The sequence below is a fragment of the Haemorhous mexicanus genome, chromosome 5 (assembly GCF_027477595.1).
Source record: "Haemorhous mexicanus isolate bHaeMex1 chromosome 5, bHaeMex1.pri, whole genome shotgun sequence".
NCBI classification, from domain to species: domain Eukaryota; kingdom Metazoa; phylum Chordata; class Aves; order Passeriformes; family Fringillidae; genus Haemorhous; species Haemorhous mexicanus.
Genome location: NC_082345.1, coordinates 50,320,333 through 50,333,080, shown reverse-complemented (window position 1 = coordinate 50,333,080; position 12,748 = coordinate 50,320,333).

Genomic DNA, 12,748 nt, shown 5'->3' with positions numbered 1-12,748 from the left:
TGGACAATCACAATATGCTGCTGGTAATTAAGCTCCTGCTGAACTCACAGTGTGAAGACAGAAAATAAATACTTCTGGTTCTGCCAGAGGTGAGCAGTTAAAACAAAACAAGGCAAAGCAAAACAAGAAGTCCCTTGTAACGCAGGGATCGTAACCCCCAGAGTCTGGAGTATTTCGATGCTCTGGAAGTTGCTGAATTGATTTCTGTGCATTGTTTCCTGATGAAAAATCTCTGTAAAAGTACAGAAAAAGGAAAATTCAAGTCAGTAAATTAATAACATTTCATTTCTTGTAAAATCATGACAGCATAATTTCTAAGCATAAAACCCCAATGTCAGTCAATAGGTTAATTGTAGGTCGGTGACCATTCACAACTAAAGTGGCACAGACCTTCCTAACCCTGCTGCCTTCAGATCTTTTCTCTTTTCCCACAACAGGTATGCTCCAGAACACTGCCCTTATAGCACCTCACTGCACAGAGCCCCGTAAGAAGTGTTGTGTCCTCCTGCCAAGTTGTCCAGCTCCTTTTCGTGTAAACAAGCCCAAAGACATGTGTATTTGAGATTTGTCTATTGATAACTAGGCAGTTGGTTTTTTACAGAATTATAATGCTTGGTTGCAGAATTGGTTCATTACAGATGAAAGGAGAAAAAGCATGTTTAATTTACTAAAGAAGAGTCAAAAAAAGTGGTTTTTTTCTTGTATGGAATGACCCCAAAGAAAAATAAGCAAATTTGCAAAACAAGCTCTTAAGAGCTGCTTGCTATGGCTAATAATATAAAACTTCTTCAAGGAGAGTAATGTGAGCAGAATGTCTCATTCTGGGCATCACTGTAATGGTTTTTATATTTAGAGCTAAATTTTCTCTTTTTTTTTTCTATTTTTAATACAATCAGTTCTTGTGAGGATTTCCTTCATCACTGGCATATGCTCTCAGCTTCATCTTGTATTTCTGTTTCAGATCTTCCCTTGTCCTTTTTGTGTAGTGATAAATACCCTATATCTTCCTTCTCTCTCAGAAATTATCTTGTGTTACAAACCACCTGGTTTACTGCTTTTAATGGTCTATGAAAGGCTCAGCAAATAGAGGGATCAGGTCTGGATTTATTCTGAATCATTTGGTCATAGTATCTCAACACTCCTTTGTTAACAACTTCATATCCATCAGATGAAGAATCATAAAATCATAGAATGGTTAGGATTGGAAGCAACCTTAAAAATAATTTCCTTTCAACTACCCTGCCATGGATAGGGATGCCACCCAGGATATATGCAGAAGCCCTCAAAATTTACTTTTTAAATGCCAGTACAAGCCTCAGGGTTGGTGGCCATGAGCTACAGCAATTTTTAGCAATATCTTTTCACATGTGGCTTTACATATTTACATACAGTTTTGTACCTGTATATCCCAAATTAAAGAATTTTTCAATTCTAAGAAAACTTTCCTGCTAACTTTAAATGTAAAATAATCCTCACTTTTTGTCTTTCTAGAGTTGAATACTTTGAAAACTCAGTGCTGTCTTTGCCATCAACATGTAATGGGCAAGGGAAAAGAAGCAGGTAAGGATGACTACTCAAACAGCAAACTGCAGTTGAATTATGTACACATGCACAGGCAGGAAGGCTCACATGACAGGTGAAGTCTTGGTATACTTGTCCAAACAATCCATAATCTCAGGACTGGAATAAGAAGATCAGCTGTGTGATTCAATAGTCTTTTTTTTTATTTATAAATTTACATCAGATTTTGGTATCAATGTTTGGCAAAAAAATGCTGAATTTAATGATGGCTACATATTTTAGTCTTTTCCATGACATCTTTTTACTGTTAACTGCTTCCTACAAGTATGTAAGCAGCACACTCACCCTCTTCAGAAAAAAAATGGATAAAAGATGGTTCATCTTGACAAAAATTTGTTTCCTAGGTAACACTGCTGGTGATAACAGTCACACATCCAGAGCTGCACATGGAAGCCATTTGCTGTGCACACCTTTCACTGGTCGATAGCACTGCCTGGTTTTGAGCACTGTGGTTTGGCCTAACATCCCTTAACAAGCAAGTGCATATAACACCTCCTCTGCTGAACACTCCTGTAATGTGTGCTGCAGCTGGTAATTGTGAAAAAAACAATTTCAGTCACAGTGAAATTGAAAAATTTGGAGGTACTTTGGTCATTAGGATGTTCTGGAGGCAAAATTCTAGATGCTTCTGGCTATTTGTAGATGAGAGTTGATGACAACACAGGCTCCCCCACCCGAAAAAAGCAGGAACTGCCCAGTAGTTCTTTCTGTTACTGTTCTATTTAGTAGTCTATAAATGCATCCTGTGTAATCAAAGCAAGAGCTTTATGTTAGCAATTTGACTCTTGAGTTCTCATTTTTCCTAAAAGAGGAAATGAAATAATAATTTAAGCAGAAAGAAGTATTGTATCGTAAAAATAATTCAGGATTTGCAGGTCAAATGAATTGTGATGTACAATTTTATTCCACTTTATGACAAACTTCTCACAGCAACTTAAAGTTTCTTTAAAAACTAATTTTTTCTAGCTATGTAATATAAGTTATTTTATTGTGTCCTATTATCAATCAGAATTACTTATTTCATTTAATAATTGTTACCTTATCAGTTAAGTTTCAAGAGTGCTTTGCAAAAGTTGTTTCTTTGTCTGTGTATGATTGCATATACAGTTATGCTTCTCCATAAATGAGGCAACGTGATTAACATTAAAAACAATTTTAAGGCCTTTTTATGATTTTTACTCTGATGAAAATATTGCCTCTTAATGAACCCTAATGAAACAGTACTTTACACACGGTGTGAAAAGTTGCCGAGAGGTGTGAACCAATTATTATGACAAAAAAGAATGAGTTTGGAAGAGCCATTTCTCTCATGAAGAGCGTGTGTGAAAAAGCAGAATGAAGAAATCCTTAGGGAAAAAATTAATTTTAATAAGCTTCCATGCATGCACAAAGACTGTGTAAATCTAAGCTCCAAGTATAATGGGTAATACAATAATCACCTAGAAACTTGAAATAAAGATCCTAAACGACTGCCTTGCCAGTCTGTGAACAAAGCTAAGTTGCCATTGCCAAATGACAACAATTTTGAGCTGGAGATGACTCAGGTGAAGGCCCTGGCCACATTCCCCTCCCAGAGGCACAAGCTTCCTCCACGGACTGCCCAGTCACTTGCAGCAATTGCTTTGATGCTTTGCTTCCCTTTCCTTTCGTGGTTGCTTCCTTATGTCCTGGGGTATTCTGCACTGTGCAGTTTTTGGCATGGTTTACCTTGAGGAAATGAAGGTTCAAATACATATGGATCCTCGATAAAGTTACTAATGCAATAAGGTAGAAGATGAAAAGGAAAAGCATTTCCAGAATCACTTATGCCCTTTGTCCTTGGCAGGCTCTATCTTCTTCTTTTCAGGCCTGTCCTTTTGTGACACCAGCAAAACCTTACTAGAAGGGGTGCAGTATGCTGAGTGTGAAGGTTCTAGGAGTTTAGCTGACACAACTGTCATGTTCCTGGCAGACTGACTTTTCCTGATGCATGAAGCACCCATGTACAGATCTTTACTGTGAAGGATCTGCCGTGTGTGAAGTTCAGTCCCATGAACTGACTAATTCAAACTGTGCATTCGTAAAAAAGTATTGGGGTGTTTCTGACTAGAGACTTTACAGACAGATCACAAATATGTTGTCTTTAAATGTATATTCCTCTACACACTATTGAGCAGTAGCAAAGAGCTATTTCTTCTGGGGATCTTCTATCCATCTCATGCTGTCCCCTTTATACAGTGGAAAAAGTTCAAATGCTTTTCTCTAACAAAAAAGCACCTCCTTCCTTATCTACAGATGTGCAGAAGCAAGAGGGTGTCTGCAGTGTAATGTAGGGAGGACACACTGAAAATACACAGGAAAATTTCAAATGTAGTCACCAATGTGGATTATTCTAGAAGAGTTGGTGAATATGATGAGGTCAAAAGCAAACCAGAAATTAAATACTGGTGAAAAAAAAGTGCAATGGAAGTGACCTATTTTAGCATAAATCCAGCCCTCCACTAGGAAGAAGTGATTAAATTTCTTTAAAAATTCACTTATCCAGTTCCCATCAGCATCATATGGAGCACTCCTATGTCCCAGACTTCTTCATGTTTCTGAAAAATTCCTACTTGAAAAACTTCAGTCTCCCCCTACACTTCCAAAAAATATTCCCTTATTGTCTAGCATCTCCCATGTATTTGTCCCTGTCATAATTTGTTCAGAAAAGGACTGATAAAATTATGTGTAAACTTTTAAATACTCAAGCACAGTAAACAAAGACCACACGGTCTAATATCAACAATCAGTAGAAGAATCCAGTCTGAAACATCCATAATTTTACTTCAAGTTTGACCATACAGACATTAAGGTAGAGACAATTATATTGGAGAATATATTTTCAATACTGTTCCTTCATCCTCCTCTCAATTGATGTAGCCCTGGAAAAGTTCTCTGCCTGGACCAGCTGGCCAAGGACATCCAGATCATGACTACCACTACCATCCTCTAGCTGTAGTGCTTGAGTGCCACTCAAACAATTGTGTGTTTTCTGATCACTGATGCTGCCAAGCTGCATAACAAGGATCATTTTTTTTTTTTTTACTCTCTATTTAATTTTCACGTCTAGATGAACTTTTCCTTCCATAAATTCATTTTCTTTACCTTTTACCTCACTCTTATCCACTTATTTGTAAGTGTGACTAATTTTAATTACTCTGGCACTCCCCTCTGGGAAGTGAACAGGAGGCTTGATATTGCTTTGGATTGGTGCCCAAAAGGGCTGCACGTTCAGTGGCCACCTGTGTATTTTCAAATAAGACAAGAGAACATTAGCAATATTGTGAAGCAAACCCACCTCAGGAATGCAATAAACTGGAGGGAAAGAGTGTCCCATGCTTTTCTCACACAACATGCAGGCAGGATGTGAAACTTTGTGCTCTGCTTGATGAAGGTAGATCAGATGGAGTGGGACAAATTCAGTGTGGCCCATGAGCTGGTTCTGCTCAGTCACAACTTCACATGTCTGTGGTGTTAAAAATATATGATATTATTTAATGTATAAGATGAATAACCAGCTTCTGGTTATTCATGTCTTAGCTGCCCTGTGCCATGGGATGTTGCAATCTCACAGCTAGGCACTTTTTGACTATCATGTGTCTCCAACAGGCAGCAGTATGACTGCTGCTGCAGAGGAGATGAACTAGTTCACACAGCAGTGACAGCTTGTGGGACTGACTTGGATGGGCATGTAGTCTAGACTGCCAGCTGAGGAAAGAGGAAATAAAGCAGGAATTCACCACAAAGGAAGACATCTGAGTAGACTCTGAAGCTAAAAATATTATTTTTATTTATCTTAGCATATTTCTCAGGCATTCCAGTAGATTTTTCACATTAAGAACAAGAAATGCCTCTGAAGTATGTCTTCAGAGAAAACTGGAAAAGAAATTTGAATCTCTTCACCAGAAGCATTAGAAATCATGAGAACTAAAACACATGGTGGAACATGCGAGAGTGATTTCACTACAGTAAAATGGAGAGGATTTCTAGGTTTGTAAGTCTAAGATATTTGGAATAGCTGGGTAGCTGGCAGATATTTTAGCATGTCATCAGTGAGTCATCAGCAACAATTTGTTAGCAGCTAGTCTACTATAAAAAGAAGCAAGTAACGGCCTTTGTGAGCCTGAATTAAACGTGATATCTTTATAAATCAAAATAAACTCGATAAACACTTCTCTGCCAATTAACCTAGTGGCAGCAGCACTGGCTGATTACTTCTGTGACTATCCCAGCTTTCACTCAAGAGGGATAACTTTCATTAAAAAGATTTTGGTTTGGTTGTTTTCTGGTCAAGTTTCTCACCAATGTTATTGCATACATTCATTTCTTTAAGGCAGAGTTTTAATGGCCAGATCAGAAAAAGAATTTTGTGTAGGTTTAAAAACCTAAAGCAAAAATGAAGCTTTAGGTCCCCTTTCTCTTTTCCCTCTAGCCTGCTCAATAACCTGGGAAGTATGAGAATCATAAATACTGTCAGTTTCTCCAGAATTTCCTGTATGTTTACTCTTCTGCTCCTGACCATGACCAGCTTTAGGGCAGTCTGACATTTCTTTCATGGCCAGCCCATGAATGATTCTCCATTCAGCTTCTCTTCAGTATACGATTTATTAGACACTGCTAGATCAAATCTAATGAATATAACTCTGAAAAAAAAAAAATTCTGCTTGAAATAGTCTTCCCGAAATCTCAGTGGTTTCTGTAGTCATTTGCCATGTGGGAAACATACACTCAGATTTGTCTAAGGGGATATAAACTTTCATTTCCCAAGACACTTTTGTAACCACTGGATTGTCAGGTATCTTTAGGTGAAATACTCATCATAACAGTTTTCTCCACCCCTAATGTCTGCTTCCAATGTCCTTGGGCACTTAGTGTCCTAACCACTAAATCACACATATATGAAGTTACTTGGAGCTTTCTCTGGCTCCAAGAATATATAACCAGTCTACACAGATGGAATCAAAATGTTCCATAGCCCTCTGTCTTAACTTGAATAATATGTTTCCTTATGACATTGTGTGAATTTAAATTATGAATTCCTGAGGTTAAAAAAAAAAAAGAGAGAAGGCTTGTGTCACTATTATTTCCTATGGTATTTAGGAAGTGAGACTTATGTCAGTTTCTGAGGACTTATAAATCTCAAAAAAGGCTCTGAAAATTGCATTATGAAGAGAAATGGCATCTGCTGTCAATAGTGTTCAATACATGATGAATGCACAGCCTGAAACTCTGTCCCCATTCTTCACCATTTCCCTAGGGGATCTTGAGGATTTTGCAATTGGGCCCATGATATCCTTCAAATCAAGCACGTATCCAAAGAGAGTATTACATCTCCCAAACAAATATTGTTCATGCAAGTTCATACAAAGATGCATTCTCTGTCCTTACAAAGTTCTTCCTGCATTAAAAATCAACCATGAGAAGTCTGGATAGAGTGTGATAATAACATTGAAGCTGAGTACATTTAGTTCAGGTAAAAAATAAAGTGCTCTGAAGTATACATAACTTTTCTTTATAAATAGGTGAAAACTCTTCACTCTTAGTCAAATTAAAAAAAAAAAAATCAGCAGAAAATTAATTATATGGCTCCGATAGGATAAATCAAAGATCTTCATTTAGGATGCACTTTCAAATGACCTCTATATGGAGAAGATTTGCATACAAAGGAACTAGTAAAATTTATCAGGAAAAAAACCCAAATCCGTGCACTGTGTAATTTATTGGCACTACGTCCTCTACTGTTATGAAAAAAGATGTTCAAGAAATTAAGTCAAGTTGCCACGGAACAAACTTGAGTTTAGATGTGCCAGATTGCACAACTGCAGAACTCCCTCCTCCTTTAGCAGCCTGGTACTCATAATAGAGTTGGTTTTATTTATAGAGAAAATTTTCAAGTTTGATCAACTGTGTTGACAATGTTGAAATGGATTTAGAGCAATTTATAGCTAATGTGGTAAATTGTTTCAGGGGAAACTAGACATTACTTTTTTGTTGGTTCACAAGGTATTAAAGCCAATTCTTGAGATGAAACAGTGATCTGAGAGAAAAGGAGGGCTCTCCTCAACACTTGCACTTAATACTGAGCATGTTAGAGGATATGGTTCTTACCATGTGGTTCATTATTCTAGAGTATTGCTGAGTACAAGGCTCTTCAGTTTTTAAGGAGGGCAGGAAAACTCTGGGCAGTGGTATTTTGAAGGTTTGTGGATATGGCACTTAGGGACATGGTTTAGTGATCAGCTTGGCAGTGCTGGATTAATGGTTGGATTCAATGATCTTAGAGGTCTTCTTTAGGTCCAACCTAAACAACTCTGGGATTCTGTGATATGTTATATTCAAAGGTTTTTCTGTAGGCCTGATTTCTTTTTATGCCTGGAAAGAGGAATTGTTAACAATTTTGCAAGCATCCCAAACAAAAAATACTTTGATAAAACAGCAAAAACCTGAAGGGGTTTTATCTCTCTAATGTCAGTTGAATAAGTAAAATTATTCTTGATTGCTATCAAACAATTGTTCTGATATTTGACTATCATGGATCAGCTATTACTAAAATACAGAAGAATTTGAAAGTCTTTTTTTCCTGTTTTCCTGCTGAATACACAGGTATTGAAATTTTTCTGAGCTTTTTTGCCTTATTTCTCATCCTGCTCATTTCAGAGTCAAAACAATATATTTCATGCTTCCTGGTTAAGCATTTTGAAGAGGAACCTGATCCATAAGATTTAAATGGTTCTTTTGTTGTTCACATTCTCATTTTTTCTTGCTTTTTACCTCAGCATGCTAGTCTTTCAGCTCAGGAAACTGAAGTTGCCCATGTGGGATGATCCCACATAAAATTTCTCAGTCAGGTGGCTTAGGGCATCTGCTGGTTTTGCTCTGGATGTGCTGTTTCCCCTGAAAATCCAAAATAATTTTACACCTCTACCTTCTACCTTCCTTTGCACTACAGACTTAAAGGGTTCCATTTCCACATTGCCAGATTAGTGGAGAATAGAAGTTCATGTTGGGAGGTCTTCTAGAACACAAGGTAAAATGAAAGTCTCAAAGTAGTGCTAAACCCACAACAGTGTTTCAAAAAGCTCAGAGATCCGTGAGACTATTCTACAGTAGCTACACAATAATTTATGAAGTTCTTATTTTCTTTTAGTCAAGTTAAATTCTGTGAGTCATATTAAATTCTGTGTATTTTATATATTCACATCTTATGTTTGTGGGCCTCATTTTTTCCATTGCAAATACCTATTTTACACAGCCTGGATCTCTCTGTTGCAGAAGTGTCACTCCTATTGTGTATTGGTATAACTGAAAGAACATTAGGATTTGTTGTGTAAATGTGAGAACCTGCCATCTGTTTGGCAATGGGAAGATAAAAACTGAGGGAAAACATTAGAGGTGTCAGAATACCTACCAGCTGGAAACTGAGGGAAAACATAGAAAGAAATAAAATATCTGCCAGTTGGAAGAAAGATACAGCTGGTTGCAAAATGCCTGCTATAAGGGTGCAAATTCAGGCTGCAAGCTACAGAAAGACATGCTGGGAAATCGCTCCTGAAGACAGCCTTGAACTAGAAAATTAATAGATCTAAAGAAATTGCTGTGGAAGATGATCTTGAAAAGACCTTTTTTTTTATTTTTCTGACACATTATATGTGTATGATGTTTGTATTCCCAGAAAGAAAAAAAAAAATGCCAGAAGAAAATTATATTAAGGGAAGGAACAAAATAACTTCAGTAGGAAGAATTACAGGCCCACTGTCAACTCCACAGTGCTCTCTGTGTGGTTTGCTAATTAATAACTTCAAAAGCAGAGATAAACACTCTTTTGTTCCTGTTTATTTGATGATCTTGATTAATTAAAGTACAAGTTTCCTTTAAAAAGTCGAGACTGCCTTTAATTATATTACTAAGTGTGGCACTTTGTTCTTCAGTAGCATTACACAGTGCATGCAGCCAGTTTTGCTGATTGAAGAGTTTTAAAAAATAAGGCAGGCTGTGTGGACATTTAGTAGCTGACTACAGCAAAATTGGTTAATGACTAGCACCATCTAAATGAGGCAGCAAGCTGAAAGGCTCATAATCTCTCCCCATGCACAAATTTTAATTAAATAATTATAATGTCCTTGTTGTAATTATTTATCAGTAACTATGCTCCTGAGTATTGTCTCTTTTACTTTCATCTGTTCTCTCAGCTCAGCTGTACAATGAAAAAATCAGTTGCAAAGATCTGGTATGATTAATTCTTATTACCGAGGGCCCTATTCTGCTGCCATTATTCAGCCTGATTAGTGTTTTAGTGCACAATTACTCACATGGAGTTCAGCAGTTCTGTGGGTGTGCTAAGGCACTGCTCTAAGGGCCGCCACAATTGCTAAGGGACACCACCACTGCTCTAAGGGACACCCCAGCTAACAACGAATCTGGGACTGGTGGTCTAAAAGGATGGATAAAATACCAACTCACATTTTCACCTTCTTGGTGAGAAGCCAGCCAAGTAAAGAGCTAGCCCTGTACAGGCTTTTTGTGCCTCTGAGGCTCATTTGAACACTTGGTACCTGTTCTTCCACCTGGGGACAGGGAAAGACAGCTTGGCCACCACAATCTGTAGCTCCTGCTGAAGTATGGCTCCCATACCATTTCCTTTAAGCAGCTAAGCCAGACTCACTCATGATTAAAATTATAGGTCTTGGCATCTCAGTAGCTATCAATAGGAGGTTGTTCTCAAATAAAATTTAAATTATTTCATTGAGCTGTTTTCTTTTAATACATAAACTATCTTCATATGCAAGCATGAGAGCATGACTACTCAAATCCCAAATACACAGGTCTCTCCTGTTGTGATGCAATAGAGATCAAATAACCAGAATAAGATTAAAATGATAAGCACTGACCTTGAGATCTCAAAAATTTCTCCTTAAATCTGACAACAACCTTGAGGCACGTTAAAATCTGAACATAAAAAAGTTATGTGAAGAAGCATAAACTGCATGTAGAAGCATAATTTGCATGAAGAAAAAAAAAATCAAGAGCTGCAGGGCAACTATTTTTAATATATTTTAAAATAAAAATATATTTAAATATTTTTAAATAAAAACAGTCCTTGTGGAATATGTAGGGATGATATTTTCTTGAATGGGTAGCATAGGCATTATGCTATTATATGTGTGTGTTATGTGTCAGTGTTTAGAGACATGACAAGCAGTTCTGGAAACAGGAATGTCTCAGCATTTGAATTTCGAAAAGAAAAAATATTAGAATACTTTAAAATATATAATTATATTGCACAATTAAGAAGCGTCACATTATGAAACCCATTCAATGGTGTGCAATTATGAAAAAGTAGGAATGGCTTGGGAATCTGGATTTCTCAGAAATGCTGACTAAGACAGAGTTTCATGCAGAAAATAAAGAAAAGAAAGACAACTTCATTCAGGGTATTAAGTTTACAAAAAAGATCCTTTTATGCAATCTCTCTTAACAATTCATAATTTCTCTCTTAAAACCTATCAGACTTGAAGACTACTGGCTGTGTAAAGGGACCATTCAGATCCCTTCTTTAGCAAAGGATTTAAAAGTTACCATAGAACATGGAATGACCAAATGCAGTAAATATTTGTCTCTTCAGTGGTAATGCACAAACTTAAGAGGAAAGGATTGATTCTTCAGCTGTACAAAAGAATTAGTTAGGAAAGGGAAAACAAGAAGGTTAATCAAATGGAGACATGACTTTTTCACTTAGACAAAGCCAGATTTCAGAGTACTCTGCAGGTGGTACTTGGATCCCAGTGGGATCCAGCACGTAACCTAATGCTGATGCATCTTCCTGGATAGTGTGGACAAAAATGATCGCTTTCTTCCAAGTAATGATTGTTTTTTCAGACCCAAAATTTCATCCTAGTAGTGACCTGAATGCAAAAAGTCATGGTGGGCAGTGTCCCTTAGTAGCTACTGGGTTGCCTGCGTAACACTCCTTTTAAGAAAGTTACACAAAAGGAAAAATGGATATCAATCTTCTTTTAAATAGCTGGATTTCTGATGAGAAAAAAAAATCTTTTGATACAGTGAAATGTAAATTTTGATGACAAATGTTTTAAAAAGGCTAATAGTCAAAACAGTAAGGAATTCTTTAACTGTATCAGGAAGAATAGGATAAATAAATGCCTGGGTCAAATGGACTTCTAAATTTGTAGTTAAAACCTATGAAGAGATTGTGGAGAAATTACATTAACTCTTTGTAATCAGTCCTCACTAATGAGTATGAGGCAGACATTTCTAACTCAAGGTTAATTTTTACAGATGAGGCATTATCAGAGAAAGTGGCCTCTGAATATGAGACTTTTTAGCAACTAGATAAAGTTAATGGTAGAAAATCCCTGGGGCTGGATAATATTCATTTGAGAGTTTTAAAAAGGAAAAACAAAAGGTAGCTGAACTACTAACTAAAATAGGCAATATACCTCTAATAGCAGGAGCCATTCCTGAGGATTGATTTTTATCCAAGGGAAGGAAGAACAAAGGATGACCTTGGGAATTACAGAAAAAGGAACAGTGCTTTATAACCACTGAAATTGTCCAAAACCATTTTCATAACCAGCCATTAAAGAGCCTATTTAAAACTACCTAGGTATTAGTGCTCTAAATGTATGGTACATTTTTAATTGATCTTTACATTTTCTCTGGGTGTAATTTTTATTTTTTCAACCTCACAAAAATTCAGGAAGGAAATTACAGATATTTGGAGAGGAATACAAGTAGGTATAATTTATCTTGACTTGCAAATTCTTATAACAATGTCCCTTGCCAAGGACTGTTGGCAAATATTAATGACAGCACATTGAGAACAAGAAATTCTGTCATGTGCCAAAAACAGTTTGGTGCATGGGATAAGGTTTGTGAGTCATCATCAGCCAGCCTATCTGAGTTATTCAAGATTTAGCATGCCATAAATTCACACATGTCCTGCAGGAATGATAGCAAATTTTTCCAGGCAAATTCTTGTCTTGCCAGGGGAGTTGTTTCACTTTAAAAGCCCCCCAAACCATCAGCAAGGCCTGCAGCAATCTTTGGGAGAGCCCAGCACTGCCCAGGTGAACCCTTGAGCTGTGGAGTGCCTGCCTGTCTGGAGAACTCAGGACGAATACTCTCTCCTCCT